The sequence below is a fragment of the Nomascus leucogenys genome, chromosome 16 (genome assembly GCF_006542625.1).
Source record: "Nomascus leucogenys isolate Asia chromosome 16, Asia_NLE_v1, whole genome shotgun sequence".
In the NCBI taxonomy this organism is placed as follows: domain Eukaryota; kingdom Metazoa; phylum Chordata; class Mammalia; order Primates; family Hylobatidae; genus Nomascus; species Nomascus leucogenys.
Window position 1 is genome coordinate 1,809,361 of NC_044396.1, and position 25,877 is coordinate 1,835,237.

Sequence of the window (25,877 nt, forward strand, 5' to 3'; positions counted from 1 at the left end):
AGTTGTCCATGAAAAAATTGACTTGGTTGTTTTGAGTTGACAAACATATCTTTCTTTTTCTTTCTTTTTTTTTTTTTTTTTTTTGAGAAAGGGTCTCACTCTGTCACCTAGGCTGGAATGCAGTGGCGCGATCATGACTCACTGCAGCCTTGACATCCGTAGGCTCAAGTGATCCTCCCATCCCAGCCCTATGAGTATCTGAGACTACAGACATGCACCACCATACCCAGCTAGTTTTTTTGTATTGTTTGGAGACGGGGTTTCACCTTGTTGCCCCAAGCTGGTTTCGAACTCCTGGGCTCAAGTGATAATGCCTGCCCAAGCCTCCCAAAGTGTTGGGAATATAGGCGTGAGCCACCATGCCCTGCAACAGACATATCTTTATTTACATACCAGCTCTGTTAGTGATTGCATCCTTTGATTGGTAGCAACTTTGAGAAAATTGTGAGGCTTACATTTGGGCTGAGAAAATAATAATGCCAAGATTTATTAACAGTGTCTGCCAAGGTGCAAAATGTAGGGAATACCCTTTGCTGGTCTTGTTAGTACTATACCAAAAACCTCAAGAAGGCAGTTTTCAGGTTGGTCACATTTCTGCCATTTGCTTTTTCAAATCAAGTTGGCAAAAATAGCATTATCAAAACAGTGACCTTTTGTGACAGCCTGGTGGGTAAGATCATGTATGAACTCCAGAGTCAGACTTTTGTGGGTTAGAACCCAGACTTTTGCTAGTGCATCAGCTCTCTGGCTTTAGAGTTCTTTACTCCCCAGTTAGGTTTCTGTATCTATAACGTGGACATGGTAGTAGCAGGGCCTACCCTCACAGGATTGTTATGAAGGTTAAATTAGGTAACACACAAAAAGTTCTCTACTCAATGCTCTCACAGAATAAACATTCAATAAATGCTATTGATGCTATTGTTACATTGTTGTTAAGCCAAAAAAAGTATGGCACATCTCTTATTATAGTAGTTATAAATTAAAATGTTCTTTTAGCCAGTATTACAGCTGTGATTTCATTTTCTTCCCAGTTTACATTGTTTTCTGTGGGTCTGTTTCTACCCATTCACTTAAAAAATAAATAAAATGAAATATTGAGCGTATCTTCTTCAGTTCTGCCTCACGCCCTGCCATCAACCTACACGGCTCTAATGCTGCCAGCTGTCTTTTTATGTGTGGTGTAGATTCAGTCCTGACTTTGCTTTTTGCCTCAGACTAGTGAGGTGTTACTCCACTTGCTAGTTGATGCTCCACTTGGCAGGTGTTCACACCACCATATGCAGCTACAACTACCTTTACCCTTAGATCCCCTACTCACGCGGAAACTGTAGCTATCACACAAGAAAGAGCAAGGACACACAGGTGCATTTGTGAAAAATCACTAAAATATTGTTTAACATTAAAATTTTTTTTTGCACTTTAAAAATTGAAGTATAATTTGCAGACCGTAAAATGCACCCATTTTAAGTAGCAGGAGTTTCAGTACATTTTTACGGTCATATATCTTGTGTCTGTTATTCATCTTTCTTTAGGACACAATTCAGTTTTAGAACAATTCTATCACCCCACAAAGTTATCTTATGTCCATTTTTAGTCAGTTTCCATTTCCATATTCTGACACTGGAAACCATCAACCTGCTTTCTGTCTTTATAGTTTTACTTCTAGAAATTTCAAACAAATGGAATCATACAATACAATGTATGTTGTATTTGTGGCAGTCTTCTTTCATTTAGCATAATGTTTTTGAGGTTCATCTGTGTTGTTCACATATTGATAATTCATTCCCCTTTATTGAGTGGTATTCCATCGTGTGGATGTACAGCATTTAAGAAAATCCCTTGATAAACATTTGTATCGTTTCCAATTTTTGGCTATTATGGACAGTAACTGCTGTGAGCATTTCCATTCAGCTCTTTGTATGGACATCTCTTCCCCAAGAGAAATGAAAACATCAGGGATAAAATTGCATTGTGTAGTGATAAATTTCCAAACTGTTTTCCCAAATGGCTGTACTATTGCATTTTCTACCAGCAGTGGATGTAAAGGGGTTCTGATTTCTTCCTATCCTTGTCAACACTTTAGATAATTTTACTGGTTATGTAGAATATTTCATTGTGGTTTCAATTTCCATTTTCCTAATAACTAATGATGTTGAGTATTTTTTCATGTACTTTTCCTTATTGTGTATCTCATGGTGTGTTGCAAAATATTTTGCCTATTTAAAAAGAATTGAATTATTTGTCCTGTTGTTAAGTTGTAAGAGATCTTTATGTATTCTAGATACATGCCCTTTATCAAATAATTTAGCTCCTTATGTAATATATTCCAGATACGTGTCCTTTATCAGATAATTATTTTGCAGATATCCCCAAAATTATCCCTACTCCTTCCCTTGAAACACATTATTAGAGGGGCTTTGTGAAAACTCTCAGGACAGAACAGTAACGAGATGCTTCTTTATTATAGAGCTTTTATTACCTCCACTTTTGCTTTAAATGACTACTAGTTTCTCTTAGTAACTTATAAAATAGTTTGTAATTCTGTTTTTATGGAAGTATTTTATTCCTTTTGTGTAAAATGTTACACCAACGTATCTAGATGTTTGGAAATTTTAGTATCTTTATATCTCCTAAACATCTTTTTTTTTTTTTTTTTTTTTTTGAGATGGAGTCTCGCCCTGTCGCCCAGGCTGGAGTGCAGTGGCGTGATCTTAGCTCACTGCAAGCTCTGCCTCCCGAGTTCACGCCATTCTCCTGCCTCAGCCTCCCAAGTAGCTGGGACTACAGGCGCCCGCCACCACGCCCGGCTAATTTTTTAGTATTTTAGTAGAGACGGGATTTCACCATGTTAGCCAGGGTGGTCTCGATCTCCTGACCTCGTGATCCACCCGCCTCAGCCTCCCAAAGTGCTAGGATTACAGGCGTGAACCACCGCGCACGGCTAACATCTTTCTTTAGCATGGGTGCATTGACACTTTTGCCTCATGTTATAGTAGCTTATTAAAAGCTTACTGAATAGTATAGAGCCAGCAGTAATCATTTAATATCATTCCTACTAATACCACAAGTTTCAGCTCATGATTGTTGCATAATATGATGTCCTTGAGCAAATTAGTTGTTGGTATAGAATTATAATGGGCTTAAGTAGGCCAGCATAATGAATACATTTATCCCAGTAGCGCTAGATAGAATTGATGACTCCCATTACATAAGTTTATTGCACACTATTCACTGACTGCCACTTGAGTAGAATCCATTCATTTTATTTACTGTGATAACTTCTTATTTGCATATAGATTCTTTTTGTTTGTTTTTCATGAAGTATCTCTGACTAATACACTAGCTGCATTTCATTATATATGATGAGTTCAAGACTGGCCAGGTCTTAGTAAAAATCAAAATGCTGTCTTTTTCTGTTTCTCTCCCCTGTAGACCTTTTAGATTATGAAATCAGATGTTTCTGGTGTCCAAGAAAAATAGTAATTTTGATATTAAATTGATGTTAACTTGTTTGTGCTATTGGATTCTATTTACTGTTTTAACGAGTAAAGGGCACTTAAAGGAATTAGTAGTGTTTTAAGTTTTGATAATCCAAATTGTAAATTCTTACTGATGGATGTCATCCGAAGGAAGAAGAATCTAGTAGCTTAGTTATGAAAACATTCCTTGGAGCTGATTAAATTTAGTAGTGTTCAATGTTTTTAAAAAATTATTCTTAAAAAGAGATACATTTTCAGTATCGTTAGTAGTAGCAATCAAGCCACTTTTCTTGAGTCCATAAAATATACAAAAGCAGTAAATATTAATATACATAAAATGCCTTAAGCACATACTTTTAGTTTTCATATTCCTCATTGTGTTTCTTGGGAACAAACTTAATTGGTGCAGTAGAAGGATCAGACGAAAAGCTGCAGGCTCATTTACAGTGAAGCACTTTGTTTGCAAAGACACAGACTCTGAAGAAACATTGCAAACAGTTGCCCTCATTATTGAAAATATTCAGTTCTTTTTCTTATTCACCTTTTCTCTTGCAAATTATCTTGGTTATTATAACATCATTTTTACTGCCATAAAGGCTTTCCTTGGCTGGGCATGGTGGTTCACACCTGTAATCCTGGCATTTTGGAAGGCCAAGGCAGGAAGGTCACTTGAGGCTGGGAGTTTGAGACCAGCCCAGGCAACTTAACAAGACCCTACCACTACAAAAAATAAAAAATTAGCTGGGTGTGGTGGCGCATGCCTGTTGTCCTAGCTACTTGGGAGGCCAGGGCGGGAGGATCACCTGAGCCTAGGAGTTTGAGGTTGCAGTGAGCTGTGATAGAGCCACTGCATTCCAGCCTGGGTGACAGAACAAAACTTGGTCTCTGAAGGGGGGAAAATAAAAGATAATTCTTGAGATAAGAAATTATTTAGTCATTCAGGCCTTTTGGTTCCATATAGGTAAACTGTAAATCATGGCAACTTAAGATTAGCATGTGAACTTTATTTATTTATTCAGCACACATTTTCTGCCTGTTACAGTGTGCTGGGCACGGCCCTAGGAATGCAGTGTGGGAGTAGGTCACTAGGGCCTCCTGCTTTTACTCAGCTTTTTGTCTCATAGGGAAGGCTGGTGGTTAGACAAGCAGTTAAAGTGTAAGGACAGCAACTCAGAATTTGTAGGCACTTCATAATTCACAATGAAATGTAGCCTTATATATTTTACATTACCTTGTACAAATAAAAGTAATGCAGCAAGTCTACTTCTTGATTTACCATGCAATTTAATAAGAGATGTTATTAATGAATATTACTTGTGTATTGATGGCAATTAACAAGTATTACTTTGAAAATCGGCTATAAAAATCACATCTGCTCTAAGGAATCTAACAGGATTCTGCAGATTTTATTCATGTTTATTTGTTTGTTTATATTACAGATTTCTCTTGGATTTGGCTACACACTTATAGATCTTCTGCACTGTTTACAGGCACAGGTGAGTTAACGTTGAATTCTTCATATTGGATATTTTGATATTTAATTAAAATATTTTAAAATTCTGCATATAGTTTAGGGAACTATGTAAATAAGATGATTTTAAATAAAAACAATAAACTGTGTATTTGTCTGTATTTCATTTTTATTATGAAAGTTCCTTACAAATGTATTGGAAATAACATTTAAAGGTAAAATGCTCATATCTGTTTATCAGTGGTTACTATATCTATTTGGGATGCGTTTACATTATACCTATTGGATGAGTTGATTACAGTTTATTCTAATTTCATAGCCTGACAAAATGTTTGTATTTATTTTTATATGTAAAAATTTGAGTGGTAGTATTTCTCATTTCTTAGCAAACTAGCATAAAAGAGGAGAAAAGAAAAGTTACTACAGATTTTAGCAGCAAATCTTAGACTTACAGGGGTAGATGTTACAAAATGCAGTGAGCCAACCTTTCTTGTCCAACCTGTGTAAAATAGCTTCTCAAGCAACTCCATATCACACAGCTGATTGATTTTTATCATAATATTTATGATCATGTGATATATTTTTACTTACACTTTACAACTTTCCCTACTAGCTTCATGAACATCGGGACCATTTCTATCTTGTTCAAAACAGTATCCCTAACCCTTGGGATGGTGCCTGGTATACAGTAAAGACTAAATAAACGTTTGTTAAAGTAATTATCGGGTAATAAACATTAAGAATATATTTATATTCAGAGACACTGAACTTTGTAAATACAAATAGAAATAGTTTCTTATCATTTTTTGTTTTTGAGATGGAGTCTCACTCTTTTCATCCAGGCTGGAGTGCAGTGGCTCAATCGTGGCTCCCTGCAACCTCCGCCTCATGGGTTCAAGCAATTCTCCTACCTCAGCCTCGTGAGTAGCTGGGATTACAGGTGTCCACCACCACACACCACTAATTTTTTTTGTATTTTTAATAGAGACGGGGTTTCACCGTATTGGCCAGGCTGGTCTTGAGCTCCTGACCTTAAGTGATCTGCCTGCCTTGGCCTCCCAAAGTGCTTGGATTACAGACGTGAGCCACTGCGCCCAGACTCTTAAGCTTATTTCTAGATATGAAATTAATTTATACCGTGAACTTAAGGTATACAGCTCTTAAATGTTATGAAAAATTAGTTGTATTAGATATTTTATGTATCCAAATATGCTTAATCAAGGTAGAATTAAGAAGATAACTCTTCCAATTCCACATTTATTTTGTCACTGTCCCAGAAGGTTCTTACAATCAAGTAAAGAACAAACCTGAAGGAAGTGTGGCAGCTTCTCGTCTCCATACTGGATCATATTAACGTATTAGATGTGTTTTGTGGTATATTTATAGAGAGCGAAGTAGATTTGAAAGTTGTCCAGTTTATATCTCTGCAAACCAAATAAATTAATATTTTCCCACTACCTGCCACTTGATACAAAATGTAACTTACTTCGTTTTTTGTTTCTAGATTGGGGAAATGTTTTGGTCATTTTCTTGCCCTATATATTGATGTGTTTGAACTCATTATCAAAGGTAGCGGTAGGCATAATTTTATAAGCTGACTACTTATTTCATTTCCTTGTGTCCATGACAGTTTTCTTTGTGCTTCAGGATGTCAGTTGTTATTGGGTTCTTGTCTCGTTTTGTTTTTTTGTTCTTTCTTACCTTTTTCAGACATTTGTCTCTCCTTCTGCCATCAGAATTTTTCATTTATAGAAGGAATTAAGTCTGACCTTTAAGAATTATTGAAAGTAAAATTTTAGGGATTATACAGCTGTTTCTGATTCACATCTATTTTACAAGTACAATTTGCAGAGATTCCACTGATAATACTAATAACAACTATTATTTATTGCTCTTTTACTGTGTGCTAGGCATTATATAAGTGCCTTTTGGTTGTCTTGAAAATAACAGATAAGGAAGTTGAAGCTCAGAGAGGTTAAATGACTTTTCCAAGGTCATATCAAGTAAGAGGCAGTTTGCCACTCCAAAGACCTTGACCTTAGCCACTGAGCTCCATTTTCTGCCTAAATACCCCCGAGTACAAGAATATTTGTGACAATTGTAGTACGTGAAAATCATATTCATATTTGAAGACTTCAAAATTAATTTAAAAGCCAAACATTATTTCACTTATATTTCATTAGGAGACCTTAACTTGGAACTGTTACTCCAAACTGAAACATGAGGACTCATTTGAAATATAATGACTACCTAAACTATTTAAGTTCTACTCTGAGACTTTGATTTTATACTCACAAATCATCGGTAGGGGCATGGGGGACAGCTATTCTCATTCCTTTTTCTGTCGTAAACATGATATGCTATTAATATGAATCAGCGTTCTTTCTCTCATGCAATATTAGAAATTTTAGATTGTAAGTGGCATCTGTGGTTCATTGGATGAATCACTTTTCTTGCAAAGAACAGATTGTTTGAAATATAGTGACTATAGAATTACTTAGAACCTTTATCTTGAAAATCTGATAGTTTGTATCTCTGGGAAAAATACTTTAGCTATTGAAGAAATGAAGTTTAGTATAGCCTTGCAGTATATCAGGAGTTGGTTCAGATAGAACTTTAGCTTCTCTTAGTTTATTTTCAAAGCTGAGTAGGGCCTACTATGTAGAAATACAATTATTATATTTTGGGTTTTAAATTTACAAAGTGGACAAATGTTCTGAAGGACAACTTTGTTGAATATACCTTAAGATTTTGATTTGAAATTATGATTATTTATATACTTCCTTAGACTTTCCAAAAGAGTTGTATCTATGAGTGTAAATGCAAATTCAAGATTTGACTATATGAAAAATGGAATTTTGTAGTTTGAGTTACAAAGACAAAACTTATTGAACAGACTGAACTATGATTTTTAATGTACAGCTACGTCAGTATTTCCATTCTAGTCTCACATTTTAAGCATTTTTAAAGTTAGCCAATAAAATTTAGTTGGCATTGATAATCAAAACAGGAGCAAGAGTTATATAAATCTATTTGGCAATATAGCTTTGAAATGTAATTTTCCTTTCACTACAGAAAGTTGAACTCACTGTGGATTTATATAGACCTTGGATTTATTTATAAGTTTTCTCTGTGTTGGAAGATTTGGGGTGGGAGGATAGGGTGAGGGTGGGTTGGTGAATTATTCACACATGCTAAGTACAGCCCAACTCTTAAATACCAACATGGGGGAGAAGTTCTCCACTGTACAGTAAAACACAATATATACTTCCTGTAGTACCAGTTTACTTTGTTGGTGTGTACTAAGTGCTGTATACCAAAAATGAAGCATATCAAGGCCCAAGAGAAACTTTGACCATAGTGGATGTGACATGGTTGAAACACATTTCAAATGAGTATTTGTTGGAGTTTTTAATCCCTCCTTTGTTCATAGATGTGAGAAGATTTGTGATTAGATACCTGATTTAACTGGATGTATATATATCCATGAAGATATGGGCACTTTGATTTGAGGTACAGGTATCAGGCTTTGGGCACTATCTACTGAAATCAGTATTAATCTAAACTAAAATTGAGAATACTGAAATATGCCATTCTGCATGGTGGCATTGCTGTCTTCATATGGACAGACAAGTAGAATGATGTTAGAAATCATATATTTAGAATTACAGACAGTAATTTAATTTTTTTTTCAAAATGCACAAGGAGTGTAAGAGAATTGAGTTTTAGCTTAGAGCCCTTTACTGTGGGAGCAACTTTTTTTAAATTGAAAATTTCCAAGTGTGACCTCTGTTGGCATAGCTGGTACTCTTTGAAAGTAATTAAAATGAAAAGTATTACCAGTCTGTATCTTGTGTAAATCTTTTGAGTTAGCATGTTTAGAGGAGGTAGGACTGGTTTCAGAATATTCCGAGAAAGTTAGGGTGGGCCATAATTTCTCAGCTATGCTTTCTGTACTAGAAAACAGGAGATATTTATGCATAGGAGTGGGATAAGTGGTTTAATAGATTGTTAATAAAATACATATTCTGTATGTTGTTTTTGTTGTTGGTCCTTAGGGTTCAATTGAAACTTGTATATTCCACTTATCTGGATGATAGAGTTGTTAGCTTCAGGGAGAAGGTCTGTGACAGGTAGAATTTCACATAAATGCCACCACAGTAACTTTTGAAATACTTGGCATTAGATTTGGGTCAGTTAGTAGGATTTTTAGCTAGGCTGTTCACTTTCACTTTGGAAGACAAATGCCAGATGTATGTTATTTACTAGGCAGGTGCTGAATTTGAGTCAGCTAACTTTGCCAGAATCCCCTTAAAGATAAAATAGCAAGTAAAGTCAGGCTGTTTCCATTAAACACCTTATAGTTTTTTTTTTTTTTTGAAGCTGAAATTCATATATGTTATTTTGAACCATTTGTAACATCTAGATACAAGGGTCTAAATTAAGCATTTATTTATAAAATTATCCATATCCATGCAATTAAGTAAGTTTTTTTTTAATTTTACTGTGATTCTTTAGCATTAGGATATAGGTATTTCTATTTATATTTTGACTTGTATTGCTAGCTTTTGACTCAGTATAATGGGAAGAAACCAGAGAAATTAACAGTAAGTTTTGCAAATTGTGATTTTTATCTTAATTCCATTCATTAGGTTGTCTAAGCCTTGTTTGCTGTTTCATGAATAATTCATGGATGTCTATAATCAATGGAAATAGGCCGGGTGCGGTGGTTCACGCCTGTAAGCACTTTGGGAGGCCGAGGCAGGCAGATCACGAGGTCAGGAGATGGAGACCATCCTGGCTAACACGGTGAAACCCCGTCTCTACTAAAAATACAAAAAATTAGCCAGGCGTGGTGGTGGGCGCCTGTAGTCCCCAGCTACTTGGGAGGCTGAGGCAGGAGAATGGCGTGAACCCAGGAGGCGGAGCTGGCAGTGAGCCAAGGAATCGTGCCACTGCACTCTAGCCTGGGCAACAGAGCGAGACTCTTGTCTCAAAAAAAAAAAAAAAAAAAAAAATCAATGGAAATGTATTTTTTTGGCCTAGGCACCGTTACATTTTGCCTTCTCATCTACAAAGATTGAAGAGAAAGTAAGAAGTATATGTAGGGGTAGCATTTAGCGGAGCACAGTGGCATGCGTTGTAGTCCCAGCTACTCAGGAGCCTTGAGGCAGGAGGTTTGCTTGAGCCCAAGATTTGGAGGCTGTAGTGTGTCCTGATTACCTGTGAATAGCCACTGCACCCCAGCTTGGGCGACATAGCAAGATCCAGTATCTTAAAGAAAAAAAAAAAGTGTGTAGCACTTAATAATGGCCAAGTAGGGAGTTAACATACAGTTTAAATCAATGTAGTCCAATTTTGAGGAGGATCTGTTAACTGCGTGCTTCCATGCAAGGTTGCTTTTGTGGTGCCACTGTGTATGGAATTGTTTGTTTTCACTACTTTTTAGAAAGTAGAATTAAGGACTTCCTTTTTTTAAACCAACAGTTTTGGCCTTTTTGGTGCCAGTTACATAAATTTCACAAGCAGAAGTCACACATTAGTGTCAACCTAATGGTCTGGAAATCTGTTAACTATCAGTATGACAGAACCCCAGCACGGTTTTATCATTTTTCCCTGAGAAGTGAAAAGAACTGGGAAAGCAAGGATATGATAGGCCAGAGTTTCAGTGGAAGGATGAATGGGGAAATTTTTAAGATACCTACCAGTGTTGTATATGAGTACTGAGACTTTTAAATCTTTACCTAGACTATAAAAGACTATCTTTAAAAGAAACAGCTGTGTCATAATTATTGAATTGGTAGCTTATTCTAGAATATAGGGAGTAGTGGCCTGTGAAAATAGTTCATTTCTCAGCTTTTCAATTCTTTGTCATTAAAAAGGCTATTTGATCTAGATTACTAATTCTTCCTTTTAAGTGGCAGTTTTATTACAGTCCAGAAAACACTTCTGTTTCCTGGGTTATAAGACAGAGTATGAAAATAGAAGATAGTTTTGAACTCATGTGTTTTGAAAACTGTATCATGATTACTTATGCTGTTATATTTGAATAGAAATATAAAATTCTTTGGCTTAAACATCTATTAGACAAATTAGTTTGGTTTGATGAGTCTCTTATTAGTATACAACAGTAGATTTTATTTTATTAACTGAGTAGAATTTAGATTTTTTTGTAACTAGATGCTTTGGAACAGTTAAATTTTTTTCTCTAATATAGAGGTTAGATGTTTAATTGTCGCTGCTGCTTCAAAATGTTCACAAAATTTCATAAAATCTTTATTGTCTGACACATAAACTATTTGCACTTGTGCACTGACATATTACATATCAAAGTCAGGTTCAAATTTCCTCTTTAAAGTATCTTTTGGAAATAGGAAATGGTAGCCTTTTGTAAAATATTGCTGTTATCTTTTAAATGTATTTTTAACATATCCTAAATGCAAAAGCATATTGCTTTAAACCATAGTGTGTGTTCCCTGTGTTTATCTATTTCCAATGTTCTAATTTATTTCTTCCTTTTTGTTTTTGTTTTTTTTGTTTTGTTTTGAGACAGGGTTTCGCTCTGTTGCCCAGGCTGGAGTGCAGTGGCGCAATCTCCACTCACTGCAACTTCTTGCCTTCTGGGTTCAAGCGATTCTCCTGCCTCAGCCTCCCCGAGTAGCTGTGACTAAAGGTGCGCACCACCATGTCGGCTAATTTTTTTGTATTTTTACTAGAGATGGGGGTTTCGCCATGTTGGCCAGGCTGGTCTTGAACTCCTAACCTCAGGGGATCCTCCCGCCTCGGCCTTCCAAAGTGCTGAGATTACAGGCATAAGCCACACACCGGCCTATTTCCTCCATATTTTTAAAAGGAAAAAAAATAACTTATCTCTTTCACATCACAGTGAATAAAAAATTCTTGGAACTGAAAGATCATTTATAATAGCCAGCATGCCTATTGTGCTTATCATGTGCCAAGTAGTGTTCTAAGCCTTTCTCATAGTAATTCACATAATCCTCAAACCTGTGATGTAGCTACTATTATGATCCTATTTTAAAGATGGGAAGACAAAGGCACTCAGAAGTTAAATAACTTGCCCAGTGATTTGCACCTAATTTAATTAGCCAGTTAGAGGCCAAATTGGAAATCCAGCCCAATCTGGCATTTGCAGTTTTTGGCCTGTGAAACTTGGTTCTCTTCAAACAAACAAACAAGCAAAAGACCAAGAAAGCCAAAAAAGAATTAACTAGTAATTTTCAAAATAGTTTCAAGCTGACTTTGTCATTATAGGTAAGGCTGTGACAAGGCTTAGTGCTGTGTATGCCATTTCTCTACATGAGGGTCTGCAGGCTCATATCATTGTGGCTGCTAGCTAGACTGAAGTCCATGAAGTTGATAACTTGCCTATTTTATCAGACACGATATCTGCCATTAATTAACAAAGGAAATGCAGGTTACAGAAATGATATTATGCTGTTTCGTGGCTTCAAATGAGGTTACACAGATAATGCTTTCAATAGGATGTGTGTTTAGCTTTTCTATTAACATGGTTATTTCGTTTTGAAAGATGGAAAAATGGGGCCCAGCCCCACTCCCTTTGATTCGTCTCTTTAAAAATGACTTCACAAGTTTTACTCAGTAAAAAAATTCTTAAAAAGTAATTTAGAATTCCCATAATCAGAAGCCAAATATAGGACCTTTTTACGCAAAGTGAAGAAGATTTTCAATTCAAAAGCAAATTTCAGCTTTGATTTAGAAAAGAGTACATTCTTTTGTTCCAGCAGTGAAAAGAAAAAAATTTTAAAAAAATACTACATTCTAAGAGTGACTAGAGAATACTTTCAATTACTTTTAAAAACCTAATTAATTAATATATTTTTTGAGACAGAGTCTTGCTCTTTCACCCAGGCTGGAGTGCAGTGGTGCAATCACAGCTCACTGCAGCCTCGACCTCCCTAGCTAGATTGATCCTCCTGCCTCAGTGTCCTGATTAGCTGAGATTACAGGCGTATACCACCACATCCGGCTAATTTTTGTGTTTTTTTGTAGAGACAGGATTTCACCATGTTGGCCAGGCTGGTCTCTAACTCCTGGGCTCAAGTGATCCGCCCATCTCTGCCTCCCTAAATGCTGGGTTTACAGGCGTGAGCCACCACACCTGGCCGAAAAACCCTGAATTTATATTGGACAGTTTTTGTTTCATTTTGACTATATTTCAGGTTATCATACCTTAACAGACATGGCCTTTATATTTTATAAAATGTTAAAAAAAAATAGGCCATCCTTTCTCTCAGATTTCCTCAGGTTTCGTTTTGTTTTAAATATATATAGGGGAAATTATAGGTGCTCTTTACAATCAGTACGCAGGGTTTTTGGTTGCTTATGAGTATCTGTGATATAATTAACAGTATTTACCATGAACACAAAAAGAGGTTTTAAATTGCTTACTACCTAGAATTTACTTTATTCGCAACTGCTGTTTTCTTTTTCTCTTGTCTTTTTTTTTTGTTTGTTTTGTTTTTTGTTTTTTGAGATGGAGTCTCGCTCTTTCACCCAGGCTGGAGTGCAGTGGCGCGATCTCGGCTCACTGCAAGCTCCGCCCCCCGGGGTTCACACCATTCTCCTGCCTCAGCCTCCTGCGTAGCTGGGACTACAGGCGCCCGCCACCTCGCCTGGCTAACTTTTTGTATTTTTAGTAGAGACGGGGTTTCACCGTGTTAGCCAGGATGGTCTCCATCTCCTGACCTCGTGATCCGCCCGCCTTGGCCACCCAAAGTGCTGGGATTACAGGCATGAGCCACCACGCCCGGCCGTCTTTTAAAGCAATTTCTAAGCATACATAATAAAGTTGTAATTTGATTAATACTGTGAAATATGTTTTTAGTGTTTGAACAATTCATGCTGTTTCTTAAATCACTGGTTAAATCCACCTTTAAAATTTTAACTTTGAGTACTTATATTGTAGCTCACAGTTAAGTCTCTTGAAAGGTTTGTTTCATTTACTTTCTAGCAAGGGTTTGACCACATCTTTTTAAAACAGAGATGGAAATATATATATATTTCCTTTTCCTTTTTCTTGCTCTGTCACCAGACTGGAGTGCAGTGGCACAATCATAGCTCACTGCAACCTTGAACTCCTGGGCAGAGGTGATCCTCCTCCCTCAGTCAACATGCCCAGCTAATTTTTTATTTTTGTGTAGAGACAAGTCTCGTTATGTTGCCCAGGCTGATCTTGAACTCCTGGGCTCAAGTGATCCTCCCACCTCAGCCTCCCAAAGCACTGGGATTACAGGCATGAGCCACTGTACACAGCCTGGAAATATTTTTTATACATTAGAATATAAAGAAGTGCAAATTTAAGAAGGAAACTTTTCTTGCATACCTACATTCTGCTAGGCATAATAGGCGTTTTATTTCATCAAATTCTTACTACTAGCTTGGGAGAGAGAACTTACCCCATTTTTTAGCTGAAAACACTAAGGTATAGAGAGATGAATTAAATCATATTGTCAGGTAGGTAGTTCTGGAATTTGAACCTGAAACTACATATTTCCAAAAATCTCTTTCTGGTATGACATAGAGCCTCCTCTAGTGATACAAATGGAACTTGTTGATTACATGAAAGCCCTGATTTGTTTTTCATTCCCCATCCAACCGGTAGCATTTTTCAATTTAGTCTGTACTCATTTCTGGAGCAATGATAGTGCATGCAGTAAAGTAGGCATGTTTTAGGTATACAGAAGCAATATATATAGTCCTACCCACATCTTACGGTGTAGTAAGAGAAATGGCAAACATTAACTTACGTGAATGGGATTACAAAGCAGTGTATCAACAAATGTACAATAATGTAGTAGGCGTACAGTGCAGGAAGGACAGTGGGCACTGTGCCCATGGCTGTCTGTCTCTCAGTGTTCTTGGCCATGTGCGTATCTTGCTATGAAGGCTACAACCTGCCATCTATTTTAGATAATCACAACAGGAGTAGTTAGAAATGAAACACAGAAATAAGGGGAATCTTGATTAATGGGACTCAAGTACCAAAAGGTAGGAAAATGACTCTTGGTTATAATCTTAGCTGAAGTATGTGGGCACTTAATGGTGGATGCTGTGTTCTAAACCTTGTCTAACTAGATAGTAAATTTATCTGCTAAATGATAGGAACTCATAACACTTGGGTGTCTACAGGACTCTAAGTAAATTCTTGTTGATTTTTAATTTTCTTACTAGAGCTTAATAAATTGTATCTGATATATTTTCTATTTGAAGAATACCTCTAGTTGAAGAAGTATAAAACATGGTTAAGCATGAGGCTCTCAAAAGCTATCATGAATATAAGGATATTATAAGACCATGTCATTTTTATAAGTAGTCACTTGTAGCTACATCAGATGGGAAGTGTAGAGCAGGTCCGGCTTTATTGAGCATACAATGTAAAGCCTAGCTTGAGGGTCCTTTATTCTTGATACCAACTTGAGTCTAATCTATTCTCTCTGTATAGATTCTACTTCCCTGCTCCCTGGGACATCTGTTCTTTTTCTAGTATGTGGTTTTTGTGTTGAGATAATTCTTTCCCCCTCTCCCCTCTCCCCTTTCCCTTCTCCCTTCTCCCTTCTCCCCTCTCTCCTCTCTCCTCTCTCCATATTGTGCCTTAAAAGTCTTCACTTACGCTGCCAGAGGGCAGAGGCAAAGCTTCTTTCCTAACAATCTCATGATACATTGAAATCCCCTTCAGTAATACACACTCTCTTCCATACACCACACACACACACACACACACACACACTACACACACACGTTCTCCCTCATATGTATATACCATCCCTTAAGAATGGATGCTCATTAAGTTAGCCACAGATTATCTGAAGTTACCTGATAGGCAGTTTGATAACAAAGAGAGAAGGTGGCTGAGAGGGTTAAAGTCCCTCCCTATTACAGTCTTCCCTTTCTAGCTTTTTAGGAACAAATGAGTATCATGAGAGCTAAAGACCTTCAGAAAGTGAGGATAAATAACTACAAAATTTATTATCTAGGATGTTGCTCTCTTGAAAATCACTGAGTATTTCTACTAATTTTCTTTTAATACATGTTTTCTTTGTGACTACTTCCTTGCCTCCATCTACTTCCACCCTGTCAGGCCTCCTTTTAGAGGGAGAATAGGAGTGAAAGAGAAAGAGGAGGATGTTTATTTTTCAGATTTGTATCCAAGGAGTGCTTCACACAAATTCTCACTTGAAAGCACCATCCAGAAATTCTGAGGATGAGAATCTAAAAAGAGTTATAAAAGTGGTGAAGCATGTTACCTGTAGACCCCAGCAGATGATCATTTGTGTTCTTCAGCCTCTCTCATCCTATTTCTAGTACACCTAGCTGTTGTCAAGGGGTGTTGTCATTCTTGGCAGTCATCTAGTAAGGAGGAGAGAGGGCTGTTTCTAACATGGAGGGGAATGTTGCTTATTTATTCAAGAGGAATACTTCTGAACATTGTTATTGCTAAACATATTATTGTAAACCTGGAGAAAAGGGAGTGAAAAATCATTCAGTTAGACAAATAAATGTAGATTGAGCATCCCATATCTGAAATCCTCCAAAATCTAAAATTTTTGAGCACCAACATGACACTCAAAAGGAAATGCTCACTGGAACATACAGGATTTCAGATTTTTGGATTTGGAATGCCAACTAGCAAGTGCAGTGCAAATATTCAAAAATCTGAAAAAAATCAGAAATCTGAAACACTTCCGGTCTCAAGCATTTTGGGTAAGGGACACTCAACTTGTATTATTTTGACATATTATCAGAAAATACTGTATAATGGTAGGTAGACAACATAAAGACTTTTAATGCCTCTTTACTGATTGTTCTACCAGTTACTATAGCAAATAAAAGTTAAGGCTGGGCTCTTTGATCTTTGTGTCTTGCATCAGAAAAAGGTGTAAGTGAACCAAACATGCGTAAGAGTCAGTGAGTCGGTAAATCACCCACTTGTTCCCAGGTGGTAGCTGTGAGGTCTTGTGCAAATTGTATTTGTTGCCTGGACTCAATACTAAAAACAGTCTGAAAGATTGCTTCTAGAAATCTGTTGTGACTCTGCACTTAAAAACTCATCAATGACCATTTTAAATGCATCATTTTGGCATTACGAATACACATCTCCACTTTGAGAGTGAAGGAAAAAAAGATACAGTTTAACTAATGTCCCTAAGAACAACTAGACTCACCTATCGATGGCAAAGTTTAAATTCCCCATTAGTTTTCTGATTTTTGCCTAGAATATCTATTGGAAGCCTCTCTTCAATTTCGTGGATAAACCAAGGAAGATACCAGTGTTAGCACTGAATTACAGAATGTGTTCACTAGAAGATAAACTAGTAGATCCTGAGTTAAGTCAGCATGAACCAGAGTCCTGGGGCCAAGCTCTGTCTGTACTGAATTTTATTCTCAGTGTTTAGCCCTGCTTGCGGGTGGCCTTCTGGATGTTTACTAAAATGAAAATTCAGTTTTTGTGAACAAACACTCATTCATATGTGTGCGCACATGCACACACACTGTGCATACATTAGTATTTTAGAAAATGGGGACACTGAGATCACTCTGGAGAGTCATTGCACATCAGATGTGGGTCCTGTCACTTGGATTTATTATTACGCCAACCCTAGTAGTATCCAGCTGACACTCTTATTAGCAATATTGAACGAATCATGGAATTTTTGACAGGAAAATTTTATGATTGGGAAGAAACAAGTCCAGTAGCCTGGCTGCTTTTTTTTTATTTTTTATTTTTTATTTTTTTTTTGAGGCAGAGTTTCGCTCTTTTTGCCCAGACTGGAGTACAATGGCACGATCTCGGCTCACTGCAACCTCCGCCTTCCGGGTTCAAGCGATTCTCCTGCCTCAGCCTCCCAAGTAGCTGGGATTACAGGCATGTGCCACCATGCCTGGCTACTTTTTTTGTATTTTTAGTAGAGATGGGGTTTCACCATGTTGACCAGGCTGGTCTTGAACTCCTGACCTCCAGTAATCCACCTGCCTTGGCCTCCCAAAGTGTTGGGATTAAAGGCATGAGCCTCCATCCCCGGCCTTATGGCCTGGCTGATTTCATGTAATTAATTAGTAGAAAAGACGGGACCCATAATAAGGTTATCCTGTTGCCTGCACAGTCTTTTTGTTGGCAGTTGTTTTTGTAGTCCTTGATAGATGCATGATCATATATCTGTATTAATCTTTATAATCAGTGTACATCTAGTTGGATATAATGAACTTGGATTAACATAAACCCCATATTGAGATGCTCAAATAAATAGCATTTTAATCTCTTACATTGCTGTTAAATTGAATCTCATGAAAGGAAGTTAGGAATCAGCATATATGTGTACACACTAACCAATTTGTTGGGGTTAGTAGACATTTGGTCTTATCTCTCACCCCCTAGGTTTCATTATTTTGTGTTGGTGTCAAATATTCAGAATGATATTCCTAAGGACTATAAGATCTTAAGTCGTAGAGAAAGATAAAATTATATTTTGAATGTTGTATTTTACTAAAATAGGAAATTATGATTATATACTTTTAGGAAGGCTTTGAATAATAAATAATGATGAACCACATTTGGTGGTGATAGTGGGGTAACGTAACTTGTTATCTCATGAGTATTCTGATTAATAGTGGCTTTGTTGTAGAATCTCCATTTTGCAGGTGTGAAGATCTGAAATTCTAAAGCTTTGTGTGTTTTCAAAACTGGTACTGTGAGCAGCTCTTGAGCATTGATCCTTGGCCACGGACTGCTGCATGGTGTTCAGGCAGGATACGTGGAAGAGAAGGCTATGTTTCTCTTTTCCTGGAAGTCTCTGATTCTGTTGAGTGTTGTTACTTTTGTGCTACTATCCAAGAAAACAAAGAGGTGGGGGGTGATGAGTTTCCTAATTTAGAGGCTTTTCTGGGAATGCTCCCTAGCCACTTGTACTTAATTCACCTTTTCCCTTGATCTACAAGAGGCCACAGCATAATCTTTTCTATATCACCAACTGCTTATGCTCCCTAAGTGGAAGAGAGATTTAAGTTAATGCAACTGCAGAGTCTTTCATACCTGGAATTTCTAATGTATTTTTTTCCTTTTTTTTTTTTTTTTTTTGAGACAGAGTCTCGCTGTCACCCAGGCTGGAATACAGTGGCACTATCTTGGCTCACTACAACCTCCGCCTCCCACGTTCAAGGTTGATTGTCCTGCCTCAGCCTCCCAAATAGCTGGGACTACAGGTGTGTGCCACCATGCCCAGCTAATTTTTGTATTTTTAGTAGAGATGGGATTTCACCATGTTGGCTAGGCTAGTCTTGAACTCCTGACTTCAAGTGATCCACCCACCTGGGCCTCCCAAAGTGCTGGGATTACAGGCATGAGCCACCATGCCCAGCCTATTTTTTCCTAAATTTTAATAACTGGTTCCCAGTGCTTAATTCACATTAGAAGCTTCCATAGCCAGGATGCAGATGTGTACACCACATCTTCCCAGCCCTCTGCCTTCCCCTGCAGATGCCCATTATCTCGTGTGGCATGCTCTCCACAGAGCTCACACTGGCCTCCCATTCTTAAGATCCTGTATGAGTGGGAAGCCCTCAACAATGTTATGCAAAGTCATTCTTCTGGAAAAAGAGCCTGGAAGTAAGGGGTAGAATGGATTTCTATGAGGCATAACTAACTAGTAGGAAAAAGCCCCAAAGCTACTTGATGTAGATCCTCTGCTCAACTCCAATTTTCTGATTATTCTTGGTCATATCATTCTTTCTACTGTACTATACCAGTCACTGAGGACACAGATGATGTCTCAATTTCAGTATCTTCTCCTGTCACCCAGAAATCTAGCTTAGATTAACACTCAATTTTGTAACATTTCATGAACACTGTATTCAGAAAAACTGGTTCTACCCTATTTTCTCCACCCATAGGGAAGTAGTTGGTATATTGTGTGTGGGTCAGTATTTCTATATCTTACGTGAAATTTGGAAGAAGTCTATACAACCAAACCTGACCCTTCAATTTCAGCAAATTGATTTCTGAGAAAACAGATGAATTTTGATTTACCTTACATCTCTAAGGATGAAAGCAACAGAATCGCGATCGCCCCTCAGTTGGTCTAATTCTGTGCTTTTATCATTTTCCCCATTATAGGTTGAAAGCTTCAGATGTCCCAATTTCCTGGGGTCTTAGGATTCTATCCTGGCTCTGGCAGCCTACCTTCATTGTTTTACCTACCAAAGGAAATGGTAGAAACTCAGCTCTGAGGCAAGGGGTTATGGCTTCTACTAAGGTATCCCTAAGAGTAGGGCATATGCTTTGTCTGAGCTTTAAACTATATAAATGGTGATACAGAATGGCAGATGCTTGAAAGATAGGTATAGTCTCTTAATGCCTAAGGTAGACTAACACAAGAAGATAGATTCTTGACGTGTGTAGTCATGGACTCCTTGGCTGCAAGTGTAGAAATGCAACTCAAACCAGTATAAGCAAACCTGGAACTTATTACCTCTTGTAAGTGGGAAGTCCAAAGCTACAGCTGGCTCAGGGCAAGTCTGGATGGAAGGAATTAAATGATGTCATCAGGACCTTCTCTTTTTCTCTACTTTCTTGTGTTGGCTTTTTTCAATTAGGACCTTATGTCATGGCAGAGAAGGTCATTAGCAGTTCTGCCTTATGTCATTTTAACAGTCAACAATCCCCTCTCAAAAGGATCTTTCCTGATAGCTCTAAAAAAAAATTATAGGAATGACTCTCACTGGTCCATGCTGGATTACCTGCCCATTTCTGAGCCAGTCTTGCCAGGGGGTTGAAATTAAGGCAAGCATTTTGGCTAGTCCTGGTCACTCTAGAGGCTGTGAGGAAGTAGGGATATTAGTCCCATTATGAACCATGTGACCTGACAGGGGAGGGTTGCTTGCATGTGTTGTAGAGGGGTAAGCCAAGGTTAAGGTTTGTGTTTTGTATTTCATTACCAGCTTTTTATCAACCCCAGAGCCTAGGAAAGTCCTTCTTACTCAGGAATTATTTAGGTATACTAATAAGCATAGCATTTCCTCATGAGAGCCACAAATAGTGTTGAAAATCCACTCTATGCTGTTGATTATGCTAGATCCACTGGTAATGAGAAAAGACATATTTTGCTCACTTGGAGTGTATGTCATTATGGAGGTGATGGCATATTGAAAAAAAGGTAGGAAATAAACAGTTCCATCATAAGGGGAAGCAGCTACTGGGGGTAATTCCAGGCAGAGAGGGCAGCATGTACAAAGGTTCAATGGTGAGAAGAGGGAGCAAGGCCTTTGGAATAATGGACTCCAGTTGTTCCTCACAGGTGCGGCAGAAATAGCGAGAGGTCAGGATTATGGAGATTGGTCAGGTGAGATCATCCAAGGGCCTTTTGCTTGGTAAGCCATTTTACTTTAATCTTGAGTGCCATAGGGATTCATTGACAGATTGATACAGGGAAATGAAATGATTTTTTTTTTGTGGGGGGAGACAAGAGTCTCACTCTGTTGCCCAGGCTGGGGTGCAGTGGCACAACCTCGCTTCACTGCAGCCTCTGCCTCCCAGGTTCAAGCAATTCTCATGCCTCAGCCTACCTAGTAGCTGGGATTACAGGTGCACACCACCACACCCAGCTATTTTTTATATTTTTGGTAGAGACGGGGTTTCGCCATTTGTCCAGCCTGGTCTTGAACTCCTGGCCTCAAGTGATTTGCCCACCTCAGCCTCCCAAAATGCTGGGATCACAGGCATGAGCCACCGTGCCAAGTCAATTCATTCATTTTAGAATGAATGCCCTGTCCTGGGGTGAATGGACTAGAGGAGGGTAATACTGGAGGCTGAGGCAGGTTTAGCCTGTGGAAGTGATCCAGATGAGATGTGAACTGAGGGGTAGTGGCGGAGGGGATGAAGATAAGCGGATTCTAGGAAGTGACTGACTTCTAAGGGAAGGAGGAGTCACCCCAGGTCTTACAAAAGACCTGGCTTGGTCTCCTGTGGATATCCAGGCTCCCTATGATCCACATCATCCCATTACCATAAACTAGTTAGTAGACTTTCTATGTTGATGAAACATGAATATGAGAATGTTCATAGCAGCATTAGTCATAATAGTCCCAAAATGAAAACAGTCCAAACATCCATCAGCTGATGAATGGATAAGTAAAACTTGCTATAAACTTCAGCAGAATATTATTTGGCAATAAAAAGAAGTGAAATACTGATACATGCTACAAAATGGATGAGCCCTGAAAGCATTAAATTTAGTGAAAGAAGCCAGTCATAAAGGCCGTATATTGTATGATTCCATTTATATGAAATGTCCAGAATAGGCAATGCTGTAGAGATAGAAGGTAGATTGATTGTTGCCTAGGGCTGGGATTGGAGAGTGGGAGAAAATGGGAGTGAGTGCTAATGGATATAGGGTTTCTTTTTATAGTGTTAATAATGTTCTAAAATTGATTGTGGTGTTGGTTGCACAACTCTGAATATACTAAAAACTATTGTACATTTTATTTAAATTGATGAATTGCATGGCATGTAAATTATATATCATTAAAGCTATTATAAAGATATGAATATGGGAGTAAAGTCTAGAAAACAGAAAACTGGCTGGTAGAATCAGGCATATGGAATACATCAAAAACGACAGTGAGGAAATAGCAAAAAACTGGAAAAAATTTAAATGTCTAACAGAAGGATGGATAAATTGTAGTGTATTCATTTTTTAAAAAATGACAGTGAGTACCCTGATAATTAAGAAATTCACATAAAAGTATGAATAGTGTATAAACGTGACCTAAAAATAGCATTTGTGGGAACATTTAGTTTAGAAGTAATTTTTTTTTACTCAACTGTCTGGCCCTTAATACTGCTATTAACCTTACCAAAGAACACCATTTAGGAAGGTAAAGAAACCATATATTTTAGGAAACATTTTATTTTAAAATGTAGGGATTTTATTTTAAAAAAAGTTTCAGGATTAGTTTCATTTAACCAAAAGATATAGCTACATCTTTAGAACATCTTTACAGAAGAACCAGTAAATATTTTCTCATCTGAATTGTGAGTTTCTTAAGGTTAGGGTAAATAGAGAAAAGAAGAGATTATTACTTGGAAAAACAGAAAAGGCAAGAGATAGTAGTAACGTATAGTAAAGTTTCAGAAGGAAATTGGACAGTTAAGGATCACTCAAGCCTTAGTCACTTCTGTCATTTATGCTTTATTGCAAAAATGTTATACAGACCATTTTTGGCCATTTGTCTCATTTTGTTTTTACGTAATCACTGAAGCAATTAGGAAAAAAAACAAAAACGCCTGCTTTAGATGAAGAACCCGAGGTAAAAAAAATTAAAGAGCTTGCCCATGGTTGGGAAAACACAAGGTGGAGAAATCTAGGTTCTGCTTAAATGGGATCTTAGAAGTTATTTTTTAAGAGAAAGTATTTATGCTTTAGTATACTTACATTTTATTATGTTATTCATTCTGAAATTATTTTACTTAGACAATGAGACAGCAGAATGAAAGTGGCTAGTAAAGAATGAAAATATCAGAAAATTTAGAATGCCATGTAGATGATGTCTGTTTTTTAAAGGTCTGTATATCAGAATTTGAGAGAATTGTTTTGAGACTAATGGGTGTATGTATTAGTCCTCACGCTGCTGTGAAGAAATACCCGAGGCTGGGTAATTTATAAAGGAAAGAGGTTTAATTGACTCACAGTTTCACATGGTTGGGAAGGCCTCAGGAAACTTAACAGTCATGGCGGAAGGGGAAGCAAACATGTCTTCCTTCACAAGGCAGCAGGCGAGAGAAGAATGAGAACTGAGTGAAGGGAGAAGCCGCTTATAAAACCATCAGATCTTAGTGATAACTTACTATCACAAAAATGGGTTGGGGGAAACCACCCCCCGATTCAGTTACCTCCCACAGGGACCCTCCTAGACACGTGGGGATTATGGGAACTACAGTTCATGATGAGATTTGGGTGGGGACACAACCAAACTGTATCAGTGTTCTTAAAATTTGGCATTCAGAAGTTTTCGCTGCCGTATTTTGAATTTACTTCTTAAATCGCCTCAATTTGCTATTCTTTAATGTTAATCTTTTTTTTCCCCCTAAGAGCAAGTTTCTCATCTTGGAGGCTGGAGGATTTATTTGTCTTTCCTGAGAATTTGCTTTCCTTATCTTTTTAATTGCAGTGCTGTTATGGGTCCTGTCCCAAATTTCTTCCTTAATTTCTTTTTCTCTTTTCATTTAATTTAGGCATATTTGTTTTACATTAATGATCTGTGCCTCCTTTTATCTTGGAGGAAGAAATTCATATTCTTTGAGTGTATTGTGAAATTCTTCCATTAAAATTAACAGCAAATATTGAAAATATGTCTCTGATAATTAGGGAATCATTCATAGAAAGAGGAACAATTCTGGATGTTTTTGAAGGTCATTTCAGTCAATATTTTACCTTACAGCTAAGTGGACAAAAACTTTGCAAAGTTTAGTATTTTTTGGCCAGACTTTTCTGCTATACTACCAGCTACATAGCCTTTATAGTTGTTGAAAGTGTTTAAGCATAAGAACCATCATCTATCTATATATCTGTGACACAAGATTTTCAGTGCACTTTTAAAAATTAACACATATTCTACTGTTGGTTGCATCTGTTCCATCCTAGTTCTCTAGAAGAACTGCCAATTAGAGTCTAGTTCTTTGTGTTGGTGTTCTAATTAATCAGGAAAGCAAAATTTGCTTTTATGTCTTTGTGGAAGCCCTTGCTAATTAGAAACATTAATTCAAAATTTTTTTCGTATTTTCTCCGCTAAGCTTGTTCTTCTTTGGTTAGCTGTTCTTTGTTTTTTTAATTAGAGTAATACTACATAGACAACCTGTTTTAATGTATCAGATTCCTACATATAAAATAATTTAAGTAGGAGTTGATCATTTGTATTGCTAAAGATTATTCAGTTTTAAAAAAGGACTCAGCAGGTTTCTTTTTAAATATTAAATTTCTTTTGCATATTGAAAATAAAATTCAAATTTATGTGATTTATATAGTATTTTTAAGAATACAATTCTTTAATAAGCTGAACTGCAACTATATGTAAGTGCTTATTTCTTTTTAAGGACTATATTCTACTCTTAGATGATTTCTCATTATACCTACTGAATTTATGGTGATGATTTCAGTTTACTGGAAATTTCCTGTGGTTAATTAAGGATACAGTTTTGCAAGTACAGTTTGATAACTCTAAATGAGAGAAATAAAACTTGAGAATTAGAGAATTTTAGAAGATGGCATATTTGTACTTATTTTGATTTTTGGAATATCTGCTAATTTAAAATAATCAGAACTACAGATGAACCTACTGGCTGGGTAAGGATGCCTTTTGATTAGGTATATATGAGTTTTTTATGTGCAGAAATTTTAATATATTTAATTGTAGTGTAAATCTGTTAGGTCTGGAAATGGTATAACTTACTGTGCCAGTTCTCTAGCCGAAATCTTAATTGCAGGAGATGATACCTCAGTGTTTCTGTTGTGGACACTAAGAGGTGAGACAGTGGAGTGAGCGAGCATCTTGAGTGGTAGTAGAGTTCACAAGTAGCGATGAGATTGAGGTCCTGATTATGAATACTTTTCAGTTCATATTTTATGTGGATTGTTGCGTTGCAGGCCACCAGTGGTTTTGTAAAGTAGTCTTAGAATAATTGCTGTGTTCTATAAGCAGTATCTTTCAGAGTTATTTTGGAAGAAATCATTTTGCTAAATATGAGAATAAATATTTGCTTGATCATTAAACACTGTATTTGTAATATGAATGTAAAACAGATTTGTGGATAGAGCTAATGTTGAGCAAATTTATGATGGGATATTACCAAAATTATTCAGAGAATTTTTCAAGGATGACACATAAAGCAAAAGGATTTT

At 37.1% G+C, this 25,877-nt stretch overlaps 1 protein-coding gene across 6 annotated transcripts in view; it reads left to right on the forward strand.

The window, feature by feature from the left end:
- NCOA2 (nuclear receptor coactivator 2) overlaps window positions 1-25,877 on the forward strand; it is a 297,018-nt gene that overhangs the window by 104,476 nt on the left and 166,665 nt on the right. For all 6 annotated transcript variants that reach the window (XM_030794911.1, XM_030794915.1, XM_003274812.3 and 3 more), the window contains exon 2: window positions 4,919-4,975. The gene's annotated coding sequence lies outside the window, so the exon portion shown is untranslated. The remainder of the gene's footprint in view (window positions 1-4,918; window positions 4,976-25,877) is intronic.